General features: G+C 39.7%; 2 pseudogenes across 1 annotated transcript in view; one reads left to right on the top strand and one right to left on the bottom strand.

Moving 5' to 3' along the window:
* The window catches only part of LOC145545177 (olfactory receptor 10AD1-like), a 47,071-nt pseudogene that overhangs the window by 4,491 nt on the left and 27,207 nt on the right, over positions 1–15,373 (bottom strand). The gene's annotated exons all lie outside the window — the stretch shown is intronic.
* LOC145544557 (DNA repair endonuclease XPF-like) lies at positions 12,124–13,582 on the top strand (annotated as a pseudogene).

Here is a 15,373-nt window from a genome sequence, read left to right as displayed (position 1 = left end):
TCACACTATCTCCTAGGAGGTTGAGTAGCTTACTTGATTTGTGATTTTAGACGGAAAGCTGAACACATGTGTCTGTCTCTTTCCTGTAGCCTCCCCTTGGGAGTAGCTTTTCTCAGAGAAGGCTTACCCTTGTTTGGGAAGGCTCTGACTGTGTACTGTGCTGCCATTTATAGGGGAAAAAGTCTAACTCTGTGCTTCTGCATTAGGAAGTCCAATTGCTAAAATTTCTATTTTGTTATAAAGAAAATTGGGATTTTACCCTCAATTTGCAGACTCATTTCTCAGTTGATTCAGAAGTGATGGGAAAGAGTAGTGTTATTTCCTGGACCTTCTCAAGTCCCAATAGATTATTATTGTAATATTACCACATATATGGAAATAAAATTACAAACAAAGAAGTGTGATAAAGCTTTGGCCAAAACAAAAGATACTGAGCCATAATGGTGTTTGGCAGATCCTGAGAGAGAAGAATTCTGCTGATACACATATACTGAATTCTCAAAAAACAGTGCTGGTGAGTTAAGTCTATTTTCCTTGACCACAGGAGCACAATGAACAAAGTGTGCTACTGTAGACTAGACTGATGGGAAAATGTCTCATTGTAAAATAAGACTCTGAGTCCTGTCATATCTCCTGAAGAGGACTAGGACACTTTTGAATAATGCAACATTTAGCCACAATGTAACTGTTGCCTTCCTACCATGCTATGACCTAGGAAGAGAAAATATAATATAGCATTGTATTGCTTATTTTTTCTGTGGAGTATGTTTCTTTTAGGGATGAGGTTGGTTCACTTAAGTTGTAAAGAGGGACTCACCAGCCTTATTTAAAATCATGTAAACTCTTCTCTTAGAAAGAACTTCAGACTCTATGAGGCTCCTTTAAAGAAAATGTTCCTCTAGCAATTTTAAATCCTACACAGCTTGAAATATGGTTCCTCTTTTGTATACTATAATTTAATATTTTTTGGATTAAATATATCATTTCATGACCTCAAAGCAAAAATGCATCATTTTTACAGGTGAAAAATCTTTATGGTAGATACATTTTCCTAGGGTTCATGGACCACTAGATAGATATGTTTCATAGTGTCCATGCATGTCTGAAATGTTGTAGGAAAAGTTATGTGTGTAAGAGCCTTTTTTCTTGGTGAGTTCACAGTTCAGTCAACTTCTAAAAGGTAGCTGAAACTCACAACAATTGAAAAAACTTGTGATTTAGAGATTTGAAGTCATTAAATTCCCATAGGCTTCGCTTCTTTAAACTGAACATGAAATACTCTTTTATCTCACAGAATTGTTTGTTTCCTCAAAAGTGTCTCCTATGATGAACTTATGGTTGCTGGGGGAAAGGATGAGGGGGAAGGACAATTAGGTAGTTTGGGATTGACATGTACACACTGTTCTATTTAAAATAGATAACCAACAAGGGTATACTGTATAGCACATGGGACTCTGCTCAATGGTACATGACAGCCTGGATGGGAAGGGAATTTGGGAGAGAATGGATTGAGAATGATTGAGCGATGGTTGAACACCCAGTTCTAGCACCAATGAACTTTTGAGATGTATAGATATAGCTGGGACTTTGGTTCCCAACAGTTGTGTGGGAGATATCCTATCTCTCATGTTTGAGGTGGACCACATGTTAAGCTTTTATTTGTTTTTCTGAGTCACTCAGTAGCCTAAGGCCTAAAATAGTAATACGACCTGAGAAGCCTCCTTGTTGATTTTTTCCAGACCTATATTCCAATATTTCCATCACAAATAAAAGAGAATAAACTGACCTAAGAACACAGACAACTGAGTTGGGATGGGGCGGGGAGAGCAATGAGTAACTAAATAGCTTATTAATGAAATAGGTTCAGAAAATGACATTCTGAATCACCAGGGAGGCAGTGTCTCTCTGACCATATAAGTAACCAGACCTTACCTAGGAAAAATAACTAATGTGTCTTTTTTTTTTTATTGGGAGTGGAATCAGGAGGAGGTGGTGAAATGAAAACAACAACAACAACAGCAACACTAAAATGGAGTTTCAAGGCACTTAAGAAGGTCCATCCTGGGGAATATTGCTATGGCGAGCAGTGGTTTTCAATTTCTTTCAAGGTTAGGAAAACCAGAAATGGTAGCTAAAGGAACCTCCTGTCCCACAAGGGCACTTAAGCAGTGATATGACTTTGGGCTTCCCTGGTGGCTCAAATGGTAAGGAATCTGCCCACAATGCAGGAGACCCAGGTTTGATTCCTGGGTCAGGAAGATCATCTGGAGAAGGGAATGGCTATGTACTCTATGGCTACCCACTCCAGTATTCTTGCTTGGAGAATTCCATGGACAGAGGAGCCTGGCAGGCTACAGTCCATGGAGTCACAAAGAGTAGGACATGACTGAGTGACTAACACTTTCGCTTTTCACTTTCATTAAATTCTGGTAGAGTACACAGTATAGTTGATGACAGTAATATTTTACAAGTTAAATATTATATAATATGAGGTGATTAAGAGCTCTAATAGGGCGTCAGTAAAATACTGGGGGCTCTGAAGAGTAATGAAATAATAAAATACTTGGGAAAAATGTGCACAAGAAAAAAATATCAGATGTAAGAAAAATATTTGCTAATGACTGACATAGCTGGGAAGAGAAGAGAAGCGAAAAGCAAAGGAGAAAAGGAAAGATATTCCCATCTGAATGCAGAGTTCCAAAGAATAGCAAGGAGAGATAAGAAAGCCTTCCTCAGCGATCAGTGCAAAGAAATAGAGGAAAACAACAAAATGGGAAAGACTAGAGATCTCTTCAAGAAAATTAGAGATACCAAAGGAACATTTCACGCAAAGATAGGCTTGATAAAGGACAGAAATGGTATGGACCTAACAGAAGCAGAAGATATTAAGAAGAGGTGGCAAGAATACACAGAAGAACTGTACAAAAAAGATCTTCACGACCCAGATAATCATGATGGTGTGATCACTCACCTAGAGCCAGACATCCTGGAATGTGAAGTCAAGTGGGCCTTAGAAAGCATCACTATGTACAAAGCTAGTGGAGGTGATGGAATTCCAGTTGAGCTATTTCAAATCCTCAAAGGTGATGCTGTGAAAGTGCTGCACTCGATATGCCAGCAAATTTGGAAAACTCAGCAGTGGCCACAGGACTGGAAAAGGTCAGTCTTCGTTCCAATCCCAAAGAAAGGCAATGCCAAAGAATGCTCAAACTACCGCACAATTGCACTCATCTCACATGCTAGTAAAGTAATGCTCAAAATTCTCCAAGCCAGGCTTCAGCAGTACGTGAACCATGAACTTCCAGATGTTCAAGCTGGTTTTAGAAAAGGCAGAGGAACCAGAGATCAAATTGCCAATATCCGCTGGATCATCAAAAAAGCAAGAGAGTTCCAGAAAAACATCTATTTCTGCTTTATTGACTATGCCAAAGCCTTTGACTGTGTGGATCACAATAAACTGCGGAAAATTCTGAAAGAGATGGGAATACCAGACCATCTGACCTGTCTCTTGAGAAACCTGTGTGCAGGTCAGGAAGCAACAGTTAGAACTGGACATGGAACAACAGACTGGTTCCAAATAGGAAAAGGAGTACGTCAAGGCTGTATATTGTCACCCTGCTTATTTAACTTATATGCAGAGTACATCATGAGAAACGCTGGGCTGGAAGAAACACAAGCTGGAATCAAGATTGCCGGGAGAAATATCAATAACCTCAGATACGCGGATGACACCACCCTTATGGCAGAAAGTGAAGAAGAACTAAAGAGCTTCTTGATGAAGGTGAAAGAGGAGAGTGAAAAAGTTGGCTTAAAGCTCAACGTTCAGAAAACTAAGATCATGACATCTGGTCCCATCACTCCATGGGAAATAGATGGGGAAACAGTAGAAACAGTGTCAGACTTAATTTTTTTGGGCTCCAAAGTCACTGCTGATAGTGATTGCAGCCATGAAATTAAAAGACGCTTACTCCTTGGAAGGAAGGTTATGGCCAACCTAGATAGCATATTTAAAAGCAGAGACATTACTTTGCCAACAAAAGTCCATCTAGTCAAGGCTATGGTTTTTCCAGTGGTCATGTATGGATGTGAGAGTTGGGCGGTGAAGAAAGCTGAGCGCCGAAGAATTGATGCTTTTGAACTGTGGTGTTGGAGAAGACTCTTGAGAGTCCCTTGGACTGCAAGGAGATCCAATCAATCCATCCTAAAAGAGATCAATCCTGGGTGTTCATTGGAAGGTCTGATGTTGAAGCTGAAACTCCAATACTTTGACCACCTCATGCGAAGAGTTGACTCATTGGAAAAGACCCTGATGCTGAGTAGGATTGGGGGCGGAAGGAGAAGGGGACGACAGAGGATGAGATGGTTGGATGGCATAACCGACTCGATGGACATGGGTTTGGGTGGACTCCGGGAGTTGGTGATGGACAGAGAGGCCTGGCGTGCTGCAATTCATGGGGTCGCAGAGAGTCGCACATGACTGAGCGACTGAACTGAACTGACATATTAAAAAATGTTCTTGGAAAAAGGCATCTTTGTAACAGAAAAAATGGTCCCTAAGTGAGAACCTAAGTTAAGCCCAAAATATTTCAGATTATGTACAAAGTTGAAATTATACCTAAACTTTGAGAAGACTTAAAGGCAGAAAGTAGCCATAAAAAGATGTCCGTATAGTAAACTGAATTATTAGGGGGTGTGTCATTATTGTTATATAAAGGACAGACAGATGAAAAGCACTTCTGTTCAATCTTTATTAGGGAAGATAAAAATTTCTGCTCCAAATTTGACAATGTATGAATAGGGTGGAAGTACCAAATTCCATAATAGCCAATACATAATAATTTTGAAATCAATTATATACAATAAAAAATGTGAACTCATTGGGGTTTATTTGAGGATTGAGTGAAAATTTCCCTTGCATTTCAAGGCTGAGAACTAAAAGCCAGCCCTTAAGATTTATAAGACTTGTATTCCCTCTTCCATCTCTGAAAATTCTCCTAATCAAATAAGATTAGATGAAAGGCAGCCTTCAGGAAGAAGGCAAAGGCATCTACCCTCCTGATTCCAGCTCAGAGAATGTGTAGTTCACCCTAAAGTGGCCAATCAATTTCTCTTTGATAACAAGAATGAGAGAACATATACCTTTTTACTAAATAGTAAAACTAACATAAATTAGAAATTAGACTTAAAAAAGAAAAATAGGGCCATTTATCATTAAAAAATACAGACATGATGACAAGTCAGAAATCCATGAGGGATGAGCCCTGAATCAGCCCTCTTAAGAAAGAAGGGCAACTGAAATCTATATCGAATATTAGTGAGGACCCCCCTCTTCATCCACAACTAGAGATCAGAAGGAATGCACAATTGTCGGGTTGTTTGGAAGATTTTACTGCCCATCTGTATAGGGAGAGAACCAAATAGTTGTACCCAGTTGGGTGGTATCTCATAGCAGGGATGTCAGAAGGAGAGGAAATTATAGTGGGTCTGTTCCCTGGGCACAAAAAAGGAGAGAAACTAGAAAAACCTTGTAAGAGTACAGCTCCTGTACTGCAGGCCTCTCTGACCCTTCATCCTATTGCATGGAGCCTGTGATTTGGTAAGGGCCAGGCCTTTATCAAATCCTTAAATGGTCAGAAAAGAATAATTGTTTTCTTGCTGGTTTCACATATTATTCAGAATGCCTTGGAACTATGGCATTTTAAAAGATTTTAACATGTGAGATATAATTCTGGAACTCAATGATTTTCACTAACACACCTACGTGAACTTTGAAGAAATTAGGAATAAAATTGGCAGACCATAGGAAATAAAATTTTGCCATGTATTACCTGACAAAGTCATGTAGACAAAAGTATATGGGTCCATGGCTGGAAAGGTATTTTGAGGACACATGTAGATAGATGGCTTTTACAGAAGGACAATTAATCATTAGTGAGAGTCCCTGGAGGCCTCTGGTGCCATCTCAGTTACAACTTAGCAGTCATGCCAGTGTATTAGAAAATACTTCAGAAGTGTTCTATAGGCCTACCTGTTTTCCCCCCTCTTTTCTATTTTAAGTTTCTTCCCATTTCCCTTTTCTTAGCAAGATGGACACTTTGCTCTTCATAGGGCCTTGCCAATAATTGGCTTGCAACAGAGATTCATCCATTTGTGTAAATTGTAGAAATGTTCTAAATTCTCTTGTCATTCTCAGTCTTCTGCTTTCTTTTTGCTTCATCCTCCTCCTTGCTACTGAATCTACTTCAATTTATCTATATCTTTCTAAAACAGGAACTCTGAAGTACCTGAATCCTTTGATGATGGCCTGGCCTGGACCGGTGTTATAAATATGCCATGGCTGGGCATTTCAGATGCCTGTGATGACTTAGATCCCTGTAACATCCAAAAGGTAAACATAAGTCACCAGCTCTCCCAGAAGACCCTTTCTGTTGATCAGCACTAATGGGAGACACCATAAATAATGGAAATGCTGAAAATAACCTCAATTTCATTTTATAGATGAGGTTTTAACTCCATATTGTACCTCCTTCCATCTCTTGAGACTTGATCTGCTTCTATCATCCCTATTCATCCTCCAGCTGAGTCCTAAAGTGAATTTACTATTCTATTAGGAGCCATAATGGAACTAGACTTCTTTCTCCTGTCCCTTCTCACAGTTACTTTCAATATAGAGACTTAAACAACTAGGTAACCAAGGAAACAAGACAGGAAATGATATGTAAAAGTATCCATAATGATCTTGATCTGAATATTCAAGTTCTTTGTATATGTCCAAAGGCGAATGAATATGAAACTGAGAGAAGAACTTAGTAATCAAGGAGAATTATTGAACATCAATGGATTGGATAACTTCAGCTATTCCATGGCATTGGTTAACCTGAGCTATTTTGCAATTTAAAATGCATGAAAAAATTTCAATGACTAAAATCTTAGAAAAAAGAATAAAGAGAGAGAAAAAGTGAGGGGAATGAGAGACAGAGAGACAGAAACAGAGACAGAGAACAGAAATGTGTACCAATAGGATGAAAGAAAAAGGCTGAAACCCAGGGCGATTCCTGGACTAAGAAATAAATGATTTTAAGAGGTGAACAGTTACATATTTCGAGAATAAAAAACCATGCCTGGAACCTGGTCTCATCACTGTAGAGGGAAACAGTAAGTCAGGTGGCAAGGTACAGAGACTTTGAAGGCAGGCATACCTGAAATTCAACCTTAGCACTGTCACTTACTATTGTGTGGAGTTGGCTAGTTGATTCTCAAGTTTTTTTCTCTTACAAAATGAAAATTAACTAATAATATATAATTAGTGGCCAGCATAGATTGAACAAATAAACATTAGTAGTGAGCTCTGTTTTCTCTCCCTGTCCCTATGATTTCACTTCACATATAAAAGGAATACTGTAAACACTTAGCTAGCTTCCCAAGAGGTAGCCAAACTGGCCCTGCAGAAACCTGGAGAGAGGAGAGGCTCTCATCCACGCTTTATGATCCATCCTAATGGTTCTTCCCTGTTAGGAGGGCCTTTTCATCTAACTCAGTTTTTTCCCTGATATATTTAAGTCCTACTTCTCTTCATCTGGCTCCCAGAAGTACTGCAAAAATATGGACTGCGACTCTGCATTACAACCTCTAAAAGAGCATCATCCTTGAGTCACTTCTAAGCCTCTCTCTCTCCAGGGAATAAGACAGAAAAATGCCAAATAAACAGAAAATACTAACATGCATAAACATAAAGAGTAAGGCTGAGAGGCATAAATGCATGAGTAAAAGTAATCTTAAACACAGAGGAGATCCCACCCTCACCAAACAAATAATAAAGAAAAGTGTTAAAGCCAAAGAGAGAATTAGAGAGACTAAACTGGAGATAGGAAAAGAGTGTGAACATGTGATAAGATGATTTATATGTTCAAATGTGATGAATGCCCAGGCTTTTCGGGGAGGAATACAGAGAAGCACATTAACATACACAGACACTAAGAACCAACTCCACCCTGTACAGGGAGTGTGTTGCACACCCACATACAGAAGAGAAAAAGAAAAGCCAAATGTGGAAAAGAGAGTGAGAGGCTAACTAGGCAGGCTGGACATGTTTACATGATGATGTAGAATCAGAACTAAATAGCCGGGTACTTGGAGTCTGCCCTCTCTAGGGCATGAGAGATTGACCTTCTGGATTATAACCCTCTCTGCAACAATGGAGTCAGGCCTTTGCCAATCAGACTGACCCCATCTGCCATATCCAAGCCATTTGCCCCTCAGCAGAGCAAGGAGGGCAAGTGGGCAGTTTCTGAGAGCCTGATAGAAATTTGAAGGAGAGATCCAGAGAACAGTCTAGCTGCAGAGTGATGGAAAAGTAGAAACAGAGTTAAGACATCTAAAGAGGAGAGACATGGATCAGGGTGGATGTTAATGGAGTCAAGATCTGTGACATCTCCCCCATGGTCACTGTGTGCAGAATTTTGGTTTAACACAGGTGGTCACTGAGGGAGTCAGAGCTGTTTGTCTTTGATGAATAAACAGAGTCAGGGTCAGCTTTCACTGAAGAAGTGAGCAGATTCACTGACCTTCTCCCTTGACTTCGGCACACCCTGGTGATGACATCGGCTCTGCTGATCAGGCCCAGAGGAGGGATCCACAGGCACAGAGTGAGGATCTAGTGAGTTCTGCTGCAAACCAGCTTCTTATTTATAGGGTAGGGAGTATGGGCTCCTTGGACACACACACACACATTTACAGACATATACACAAACACACAGAGGTAGGCAGGAGCTTCAACCTGGTTACTGTTGGGAGCCAAATGTAATAAGGCCAACTATCTTATCTTGAAGTCTTACCATTTTAACTGGATCCCTGGGGGTACCACCATACCAGTCCATTCCAAGGCTCCCTTGTGAGGCTATGTCCATGGGAAGTGGCCTGGAAGGTCTAGAATAATTTCAGATTTTCCCTGGAAATTTCTGTACCATTTGCTAGATGAGTTGATATTTAAGAGGGCCTGGGAAGTCTCATTACCCCTGTGTCCTCAGCTTCAAATCTGGGAACCTTTTAACTTTGACCACTTATTTCCCAATTTTATTTTGAATTAATTTTCTAGTTAGAATTTCTGATGACTTAGGTTCATGTGCTCCCAATTCAATTTTTTCATATCATTATACTGTGTTTAACACAATAACTATTGGTTGACTACCTATGCGAATATTTTATTAAATGCTGCTGACAGGGTGGTAAACAGGTAGTTAAAGCTCTCCCTGATGGAGCTTTTAACTACCTGATAACATTTTAACCGGGCTTCCCTTGTGGCTCAGCTAGTAAAGAATCCACCTGTAATATAGGAGACCTGGGATGGGAAGATCACCTGGAGAAGGGAAAGGCTACCCACTCCAGTGTTCTGGCCTGGAGAATTCCATGGACAGTCCATGGTGGTGCAAAGAGTCGGACATGACTGAGTGACTTTCACTTTCACTTTCTTTCAACATTCTAACCTCCATCTTCTACCTCTTCATTGTTGTTGCTGTTTAGTTGCTAAGTTGTGTCCAAATCTTTTGTGACCCCATGTAGCCCACCAGGCTCCTCTGTCCATGGGATTTCCCAGGCAAGAATACTGGAGTGGGTTGACGTTTCCTTCTTCACCTCTTCATTATCATAATTCCATTATTCAAATCTGTAATAACCTTCTTTCCCCTGATTCATCCACTGTTCTTCCAAAATGCTTCCTGTTACTTAATTAGATTCTGCAAAATTCAAGAAACTTTAGTAATTCTCTCACTCCACAGTTCTTCTGTCTATTCTTCCACTGCTTGGATTCTTGGAAAGTTGAAGTTTATGCTGCTTGTGTCCTGACTCATTCTAAATGTGTGGGATATCCTCCACCAACCCCCACACTGGCCCCACCCTATAACATATACCCCACCACCATCTCCAAGTCTGGGTCTTACAAAATCTAATACAATTGGGGCATTTTTGTAACATCAGTGAGTTTGGGGGAGAGCACAGTTTTTAAGGCACCAGCTAAACTTCAGCAAAGTGACCTCTGCAGTAAAGATTTTTGAAGATCCTTCAAATATCCAGTCAAAAACTCCTGAAAAAGAAGCGAACTTGTCAAGCTCTTTAAAAGCACCTACTTCTGTATTATTAATCGACAGGCTAAGAAGGAAGATTACCTGTCTCCTTACTTCTCTATAACTTCTGTCTACAGCACTTTATTGACATAATTCCACCCTAATGATACCAAAAACAGAGCTGTCCAAAAGTGGTATGACGTCAAGAGTCATTTGGGCTAAGAGTTGTTAACTCTATCAATGTTATCCGCCATTTTAAATCTGTAAATACAGATGAAGTATTCCTGGATCTTGGCCTAGAAATTCTTCACAGATATTTTAGGACATTAATACCTTCAAGTAGACGTTATTTTAAAATAAGTGTCTAACTTCTGGTTGTTCTTAGTAAGATTGTTGGTCTAAATACCTGGTACATCAATATCAGAAACAGAGGGTCCTTTTGTAATTTAGCTTGCAACATCTGTAATCATGTGCTCCTTTCATTCTTAGTATGGTTTAAGTTTATTTTTGATCAGTCATGTCACAGCCCTGTCAAATGAACAATTTCTTCTAACTCTATTAATTTAATCAATCTTTGGATGCAGTTGATTCAATTTATTACATGCATTTTCTTTATTCTTTCCTTGCATAGTCTATTATTCTGTGATTAAATTGGTAGTTTATTACTTTTTAAGTTTTATTTTTTCCCTAATAAAAGAAAATAGCTGCATCTCACAAAATTGTATGTATTTTTGTCACTATTTTTGGTTTTGTAAAATTTTTGAATTTTTATTATTATCAATTCTATTGTTGAAGACCAGATACAAGGTATCAGATAAAAGGAACTGAAGTAAATAGGGCCTAGTGGCGGTTTTATGTTGATCTTACTAGGTGTTAGGCAATGTTTAATGTTTGCTGTCGCTATGGCGTCAGTGGTTAAAATTTACCTTAGTGCCCGTTTTTGTCTCCTCTATTGTCTTTTTGTTTTCTTAGAGCTGACTTCCTAAATAGGGACTGAGGGCTGCTGGTTTTTCAGCAGTAATCCTTGAAATCCTCCAGCTCTATTGATGTGGTGGTAAGGGTTGAGGGAGTGGAAGCTTGCTATCGTCCTATGTTTAAGTCTCAGTCTTCTAGTGACCTTTTGTCCTTGCACACTTTTACAAGTACTTCTCAGATTTTCTTTTTCTTGGATCCTTCCCCAGGTTGGTTAGGTTCTTAAAGATAGTTTTCCTCGAGAGCTGGCTGTTAAGGAGAACAGAGCTCTCTGGTGTTATCAAAGGATAATTATTTTCCCTTCTCACTGCTGAAGCATAAGGGTGTTTTTTTGTTTTTTTTGTTTTTTTCCTGATGTTCACCAAGAGAATCTGGTGGGGATGCTGGAAGTAAACCTCATGACACTATGAGGAATCCCCTAGGGGTGAGCCTCCAGGAGTCTTGATTTCTTAAGTTAGCACATGCTCAGTCTCCTGTAACTGGTCAATTTTCCTTCAAGTGTCCCGACGAGGCTCTAGCTGCAGCTTCTGCTCTTAAGGAAGCTGTGATTCTCTGTGTTCACCTGTCTCCTGGTTTTGGGGTGGTGGTTTGCCCTGTGACTTCAACTTTCTGATAGCTTAAGAAGTGTTATTGGTTTCAGTTTGTTCACCCTGTCTTTTTTTCCCCTTCATTAATGAGGCTAAGAGTGATAACTTCCAAGCACTATACTTCTTCCATATGGATTAGACTTATAATTTAGTTCTTGTTTTTGGAGGAGCAACTTTCTTGGAGAATTTTGAGGCCACCATAGAGTGATGGTGTCACATACTTCACAGCATAGTTCTCCCACCCATTGCCTTTTTTTTTTTTTTTAAGTAAAAAAAGCAGGGAAGCTGGAAGAAAATGCAAGGGGCTGTAGGAACTACAAACATGTTTATTCTCTCCTGACTGGTGCAGCAGCAGCAACAGGGGTTCTCAGGTGGGGATTACATAGATTTATAGAACAAAAGTGGCCTGTGGCCAAGTGAGTATATCCTGATGTGCATGTACAGTGCTATAAGTTATTTCAGCTGTTATATAACCATGCAAAGTCATTGTTTATAGGATGTGGGGCATGAGCAAGAGGAAGTGGGGTGAGAGAGCCTGATTGACACCATCTTGGCTAATTGCTATTTCCCCACAACTATCATCTACAATTCCTTTGATTCCCTTGTTGCTCTCAGTCTGCTCTTTTCAGAGCAGCAAAAAGAAAACTGATGAACAAAAAAGAGAACAGTTTAATGGAGGCTTCTGGGACAACATCAAGCATACTTACATTTACATTATAGAGGTCTCAGGAAAAGAAGAGAGAAGAGGGTTGAAAATGTATTTGGTGAAATGATGGCTGAAACAGATATCAAGTGCAGAATGCACAGAGAGTATCAAAGAAAATGAACTCAAACAGACTCACACCAAGACATATCATAATTAAAATTATAAAAGTTAAAGAAAGAATTCTAAAGGCAGCAAGATAAAGACAATGGGTCATATTCAAGAGAATCCCCATAAAACTATTAGCTGATTTTTCTGCAGAATCTTTGCAGGCTTGAAAGCAGTGCATTATATATTTAAAGTGCTGAGAGAGAAAAACCTGCACCTTAAGATACTCTACCCATGTTATCATTAATAACTGAAGGCAAGATAAAGAAATTCTCAGAGAACAAAATACCAGGAGTTCAATACTGAACCAACCTTACAAGATATGTTGAAGGGTCTTCTGTAAGTGGAAAAGTAAAGGCTGCAACCAAAAGCAAATCTCGACCTCATGAGAGGCTGTGTGTTTGCTGGTGCTCCCACCGGACCTGTGCAAAGCTGGTGGCCAGAAGCAGAATGGTACCCAGCAGAGTATTGTTGTGGATATGCAGGAGTTTTGACATGAACTCCCATCTTTGATCCACTGTCAGGGCAGTGACATCAAGCCAGTGACCTGGAGGTCAGAGACTACATCCTGAGACGGGAAATGTGCAAGGAGTGCAAGAGCATCAGTGATCTGATTGGCTTTTTGAACAACTGCTGCCTCTACAGCCAGTACATCTGCTACTACAAGCAGCAGGTACTTTTGATCGAGTTGGACCCCACTAAGCCTTTCTCTCTCATGTCCCGAGGTGTCTTCCATCAGGAGATCTCTGGCAATGTACATCAACTTCAAGCTCACCCTCCTCATGCTGCACTTCCCTCGCTCCCTATCCTCTGCACACCTCCCCTGCCCCCACCAGTTGTTTGAGGAGCTGAATCAGAACAAGTCCCAACCAGATGCTGTGATGGCCATGATTATGGCTGCTGATTTTGAGACCTTCTCTGAGACAGAGAAGTATAATTCTGGTCCCCAGGACTTCTTGTTAAAAATTCCAGGGGTAAACGCCAAAAACTGTTGCTCCTTGATGAGCCACATTAAGAACATTGCCAAATTAGCAAGCCTGCCCCTCAACAAGCTGGCAAGCATGCTGGGTAATGCAGTGAGTGCCAGGCAGCTCTATAACTTCATTCATACCTCCTATGTAGAGGTCCTGTCCAGAGGAAAAATGAAGAAATGAACAGTGTTGCCTTTTTTCTTATCCCATGACTATGCTTCTCAGCTGCTCTTCACCTGCCGTCCCAGGTCTTTATTAATTATTAGCCCAGTAGCTCATTCTCTGGGCTTCCCAGGTAGCTCAGTGGTAAAGAATTTGCCTACCAATGCAGGAGACATTTGATCCTTGGGTCAGGAAGGATCCAGAAGATCTCCAGGAAGATCCCCTGAAGAAGGAAATGGCAACCCACTCCAGTATTCTTGACTGGGAAATCCCATGGGCAGAGCAGCCTGGTGGGCTACTGCCCATGGGGTTGCAAAAGATTTGGATGTGACTTTGTCACTAAACAACAACAATAGGAAAAGAAAACCCCTACTAGTAAAGGCCAATATATAGTAAAAGTTGTAGTACTAAGATTAAAAGACAAAAATTATAAAACCAACTATAACTACAAGAAATAGTTAAGGGGTAAACATGAAGATGTAAGATATGACAAAAAAGCACACAATGTGGGTGAGGGAAGTAAAAAATGTTAGTCTTCTCAAATGGGCTTGAACTTAAATGACTACCAGTTCAAAACAAGTAGATATAGTTATAGGTCAACATATATGAATCCCATTGTAACTATAAATCTACAATAAATATACAGAAAACTAGAGAGAAAAGAACATAAACATACCACTGAAGAAAATCATCAAACCACAAGGGAAGAAACTAACAGAACAGAATAGAACAGAGAAGAACTATGAAAATATCTGGAAAAGAAGTACAAAATGGCAATAACTACATAACTATCAAAAATTAAATATCAACTGGACTAAATCCTCTGATCATAGGGTGGCTGATTGGAAAAGAAAACAAGGCCTTTTCTTTTTAATTACTTTATTTATTTTAATTGGAGGCTAATTACTTTACAGTATTGTAGTGGGTTTTGCCATACATTGACATGAATCAGCCATGGGTGTACATGTGTTCCCCATCCTGAACCCCCCTCCTACCTCCCTCCCCATCCCATCCCTCAGGGTCATCCCAGTGCACCGGCCCTGAGTGCCCTGTCTCATCCATTGAACCTGGGCTGGGGATCTGTTTCACATATGGTAATACACAAAAACAAGGCCTTTCTATCTGATGCTTAAAAGAAATTCAATTCAGAGCTAGGTGTACACCGGCTGCAAGTGAGGGGATGGAAAAGATAAATCATGTGAATGGCAATGACAAGAAAGCTGGGGTAGAAGTAGTTACTGGTATCAGACAAAATAGACTTTAAAACAAAGTGTAGTTTGGGATTGACATGTACACACTACTATATTTAAAATAAATAACCAACAAGGACCTACTGTATAGCACAGGAAACTCTGCTCAATATTCTGTAATAACCTAAATGAAAAAAGAATTTGAAAAGAATAGATACATGTATATGTATATCTGAATCACTTTGCTGTACACCAGAAGCTAACAGAAAATTGTTAATATGCTCCAGTGTAAAACAAACATTAAAAGTCTACAATAAAAGATAAATAAAGGCATTATATAATGAGAAAGGAATTAATACAAGAAGAGGATATAACATTTGCTAACATACATGTACCTAATAAAGAGGCACCTAAATATATAAAGCAAATATTAATAGTTGCAAAGGGAGAAATTGACAATAATACAATAATAGGAGGGAACTTTTAACACCCCTTACATCAACAGACAGATCAACCCAACAGAATACCAATAAGGAATCACTGGCCTTAAATGACATATTAGACCAGTTGCACTTAATAGATACTTTCAGAACATTCCATCTAAAAATAACAGAAGACACAT

The sequence above is a fragment of the Giraffa tippelskirchi genome, chromosome 4 (genome assembly GCF_054371585.1).
Source record: "Giraffa tippelskirchi isolate mGirTip1 chromosome 4, T2T-mGirTip1v1.2.pri, whole genome shotgun sequence".
NCBI classification, from domain to species: domain Eukaryota; kingdom Metazoa; phylum Chordata; class Mammalia; order Artiodactyla; family Giraffidae; genus Giraffa; species Giraffa tippelskirchi.
Note: the sequence above shows the minus strand (reverse complement) of the source record. Positions and strands in the feature narration are given on the sequence as shown.